Source organism: Gavialis gangeticus, unplaced genomic scaffold, assembly GCF_001723915.1.
Source record: "Gavialis gangeticus isolate Ggan-Ray unplaced genomic scaffold, GavGan_comp1, whole genome shotgun sequence".
NCBI classification, from domain to species: Eukaryota; Metazoa; Chordata; order Crocodylia; family Gavialidae; genus Gavialis; species Gavialis gangeticus.
Genome location: NW_017729024.1, coordinates 139,618,771 through 139,623,930, shown reverse-complemented (window position 1 = coordinate 139,623,930; position 5,160 = coordinate 139,618,771). Strand labels below are relative to the sequence as shown.

General features: G+C 39.0%; 1 long non-coding RNA gene across 1 annotated transcript; it reads left to right on the top strand.

Moving 5' to 3' along the window:
* The first annotated feature begins 127 nt into the window (after positions 1 to 127).
* On the top strand, positions 128 to 5,160 carry LOC109297786. The gene is made up of 3 exons (XR_002097414.1): positions 128 to 161; positions 827 to 828; positions 5,046 to 5,160. It is a non-coding gene; the product is annotated as an uncharacterized LOC109297786 (long non-coding RNA).

The following is a 5,160-nucleotide window of genomic DNA, read 5'->3' as shown; positions in this document are numbered from 1 at the left end:
TCCAAGTGAGGTGGTGCAGGCTCCCACCCTGGGGGTTTTTAAGAGGAGGTTGGATGACCACCTTACTGGGGTCGTTTGACCCCAGTGCTCTTCCTGCTATGGCAGGGGGTCGGACTAGATGATCTGCTCAGGTCCCTTCCGACCCTAGAAACTATGAAACTGTTCAGCAGCTGTGAAACTGATCTATTTTTCCTGTGAGAGGAAGGTACCTGATCTTGTCCTCACCTTCACGTATACCATTTTAAAATCTATATAAGCACTTTGAGACAAACTCATTGATGTAGAGGGTTTTTCCTATGAGAACTCATATTTTTGTTCTTTGTTCACTTTAGCTTGTCCTGCTACCTTACACCACTTTTTGGTTTAATTTCCCAGTAAGATTTTCTCCCTTGATGATATGTTTCTTGCTCTTCATCCTTAAATACTTGCACTGAATCTCATTCCTGATTTGTCATTGTTTAAGAGACTTTGGATTTCCTGATGTAATACACTAATGAATGAAAAGTACATTGCATTTTGTTGCAGGGGTTGCAGATTGGTTGGTTGGTTAATGAATGGGTTTACCTAGGACAGCATGTGAGGCACTGAAGTGTCATGATTGTGGAGGAAGAAACCAAACTAGACTTGATTTCTCTGTTCTACACAGGCAGCTTTTCAGCAGTGGCTTTCATTTGATGGATCGGGGATTCCGTTCTTTGCTCTTGCTTAAATAATCTGGACTTCACACGTGTTTTTTTTTGGGTAACTTCTAAAACTGAAAACAGGCGTATGTAGTTTCCATCGTCTGGTCTGATTTAATGGAAATGCGTAGCAGAAACCACTCAAGATGTTTCAGACATGCTCAGTTTGACCAGCTATCTTAGTTGTGGTGATATAAGAAGGAAAAGTGCTACTTAGAACCTAGTTCTAGGCCAATCTAAATAATTACTATTTGTATGCTTCTGGATGCCATAAAGTAGAGGGCATATGTTCCTAAGGATTTCTTGCTATTGAGCAGATCGTTGTGGTCAATGTAAGGGAAGTAGATTCCTGATTTTAGAAGAGCGGTCAGTTGTGATACAGAATCACTGAGAACAACCTGAGCATATTAGGTCTTTGATTCTAAATCTTTCCTGAAGTGCCTGTGGAGCACAGCTGTATTGTGAATGGTAATGTGCCATGCATAGTACAACAGTGGGAATGTTAGTCTGTATTTAGGGAGTAACAGCACAGACAGCAGAATATTTTATTAGGGGCAATGACTATTTTATTTTGTCCTTTTTGATTTCTAGGAGCCAAATTCAAGCTACCAGGAAATTATGGTTTTGGTATAGCCAGTAATTGTTGTTTTTCCAACTTTCTGGTAACTTCAGAATTTTTAGATGTATTCAGTAGTCATCAGCAGCTAGTATTAGCTTGGTCTTACCCTCTCTGCTGCCCTTCAAACTTTTAAACATTCCTCTTTTAAAATAAGGTGTACAGTAGGAGCTAGAATAGAACTTGAGGATTCTTTATAATGTCATGGTGCATCTACATAGCACCATTTTGGATGTAGATATTTATATATATAACTGAATTTGGAGGTCTTTTATTTTTTAAAATGCCAGGAACAGAGGCAAAAGTTTGTGTTGAACTAGTACGGAAAACTTGACTAATCAGTAAGAGTATGTGCCTACTTACCAGTACCACAACCCTAATCCCTAGAGTAGTGCATCAGGGATACTTTGGTTTGTGGTGTAATGGTCTCTGCTTGTGTGCTTATCAAATGCTTATAGTACAGTACTGCCCAGAGACTCCAATTAGGATATGGGTGTCCTGTTGTAGTAGAAAGACTCTTCCCCGCAGTGCTTGCAGCAGCCATGATGTAATGACTCAGCTGCAGTAATGAGTTCTGACCAACATTATCCGGGAACCCTTTCAACACTATGGTTTTAGTGGCCTTTTCTGTGCTGCTTTGTTAGGAAAGGTTACATAGCACTTCATTATTTTTCCTGGAATGCCTTATAATGCATAATGACCAGAGGAAGTTAGATAACATTTAGTACTGTGACATGTGCATCCCAGATGGAGTCCATCCTGTAACCCCAAACATAGAAAAATGAGATTATTATGGTAATTCTTTATATTCTCTCCTTCTCCTTCCATATCTATATGTATAAACATAGACATGTCTAGTGCATGATCAATCCTATAAATGAGTAACTTGCTGTAAACAATATGCTTCTGTTTGACAATTTTGGAAAGATTTAAAAAAAAAATCTTTTGGTAAAACAGGATATGCACCAGAGAGAATAGTTGGGAATACAGCAACAGTTACAAGGTTATGGAATGCCTTTCTTTTCCAGGCGCTGCTGAATACCAATTTTTTCATCAGTCATAAGTACAGCATTGATTTTTAGCAAGAGAAGATGCCATATCCTGCAATTAGCAATAGGATAGGGAGTGGCCTTTTTCTTTTAAGCATAATACAACAGGTTTCCTGATTAAGGGTCAGGTTTTAATGGTTTTACAGTTTATTTGCTGACTTGCACTGTTCAGATGTTGTGCTAAATACTTCACTTGCTGCCACAGCAAAGAGTTCCTTCTGGTTAGAATTTCTTAAATGTCTTTATTGCGGACCAACCATATCATTAGATTTTGTCCCCGGTTTAAAAAAAACAAACAAAAACCTGGTATTATTTAGGATGGCATAGGCAGGTTATGCAGATCAGCCTCTCTTTCTGCTGTGGAAAATATCTTTTTTTCAGCCGTTTTAAAACTTTTTTTTTTTTTTGACAGCTGCAGTTGCTGTGTTCTTCTTTCTAGGGCCTGACTGATTCATGTTAAGGACCTGTAAGAGTTGGATCAGGTCCTTTTATCAAGAGGATGAAAAGTCTGCCTTCTGAAGTTAAGGCCATTCTAGGAATTGAATAGGAAGTGATTTTTTTTTTCTTTTCTTGAAGACTTTCCTTCCTTTTTATCTTGCTGTGCTTATCTCTTTTTAAGAAGTTGTGTTTGTGTTTCTCCAGAATAAGACGCTACTAAGATTTACACTCATATCTTGATCTATCATGATATGGTCCTGATGCAAAGTATTCAAGTGGTGGCAGCCCCCCAGATTCATAACAGTTTATCTTAAGTCAGGCCCTACTAATTGGATCAGTCCACTGTTTAATCGCGTTTATTACAGGGATGTTTAAATCAAGCCAGATCTGGACCTGTATTGTGCTAGGTAATAAAGAAGACCAGAGGAGTTGTACACTCTGTGACAGACTGTCTAGTTTTAAATAAATGGGATACACATAGGGTTGGGGAATAATGCAGGGTGTGAAATAGCAGCCTAAAAATGTGGTGTAGTAAATGTTCTAGTTCTGCAATTTTGTTTTGTAGGTTTATAAAAGAGGGAAATATATTAAATGGGAATGAGGGGGATAGGGCATGGGAAAAGAGGATAAGAATGGGATGTGTAGAGGGAAGCTAAAATGGGCTGAAGGATGGGGTTGGCAGGAGGAGGGAAGCATTGGAGCAAACACTCTCAGGGTAGAGAAAATCTACACAAAACAGCAGAAAGATCTCCAAACTCTTGCTTTTAAAAATAAAATAAAACTATTTGGATCCAGCTCAAATTATTTCATCTTTAAAAATGTCCTTTTGATGGTGGAGAAATGATACTCATTCAGTGATGGACTAATGCCTTGTGCCTTGAATTGGGTGACAGATAGCTGGGCTCATCAATTCGAGACAGTTAAATTACCTGTAAAACAGAACAATAAACTGTAGACCAGAAATGAGGAGAAGTTTCCTTTACTAGTAGGAATGTAAATAGCACTTCTCCTAAAAATACTGACCCGATTACATCTGCTTGACAGGCAAAGCAACTTCTGAGTTATATGGGGCTGCTAAAATTGTAGAAAATGATACTGAGTATCATTTTGTTTCTTGTCCTGTTATTTGAGATTATATTAGACCAAAGCATGGTTTTTAATTTGAGTTCACTTGGCTGTGTTGCTCATACTGGAGGTTTGCTGCTTATTTGTCATCCATTGTGATATTGCAGGAGGCCTTGCTATGGTAATTAGTACCATTTTACAAAAAGAAACCAGGAAGCAGTAGATGAGGACACCATTTTGGTCTTCCTATTCTGAAGAGATAACAATGGGGAAGATAGAAAATATTGAGAAAGTTAGGGAAAATAGAAAATGTTTAACATGAAGTAGAGGATGCAGTGTGTTTTTAAGGATGTAGTTTTAGCTGTTGACCTCAAAATCTGTTAACGTAGCTCATCTCACTAGCTACAGGTGATATTCTTTGCTGCTGGCAAGGATAAAAGAGTTTGGCTTCCACACTTTAGCCTTATCTATACTTTAGAAGTTTTGCTGCCTTATGAGAGTTTGTAGTTTTAACTATTATCACAAGAGTAACTGTTTATCCGTTACTTAGGTCTGGCAAGAAAAAAAATAAGCATGTACTCCTGGGCTTTTAGTTAACTATATGGAAAACAATGTTGTAGCATAATCACGCTGGGAAAACTCGAATGTAAATGAAGCCTACATCTCTGGAATCCAGAGAGCTTTAGCATGGAGACTAAATGTGTTAATTGCAGAACAACCCTATCTCCTCCATTGGGTTCAGTACTGACCCTCAGGGCTTATGTGGGGGGTAGTTCTAGAAGTCATGCATACTCTTTATCCAGAAGGATAAGTGGAACATGGAAAGATACTTCTGTATTCATATATAACTATGGAAAAGTTTCTGAACAGAATATGTAATTCTTGTTTAGTGACAAGATTTGAAGCAATAGTATGACATATGCACACACACGAAGAAAAGGATATTAACAAGAAGACTCGATAGAAATAGAATCATAGGGCTGAAAGGGACCCCAAAGGATCTTCGGGTCCAGCCCCCTGCATGAGCAGGAAAGACACCTGGGGTCAGACGACACCAGACAGGTGACTGTCCAGTCTTCTTTTGAAAACCTCTAGAGTAGAGGATTGTACCACGTGTGGGGGGAGCTTGTTCCATAATCTGGGCCCCCTCGTTGTAAAGAAGTTTTTCCTAATGTTCACCATGAAACTATCTTCTAGGAGTTTGTGGCTGTTTCTAGATTTCCCCCAGGGCGCCCTGGGGAACAGTTGTTCACCGAGCCCCTGATATACACCTCTGATATAGTGGTAAGCTACAGTCAGGTCCCCCTCAGCT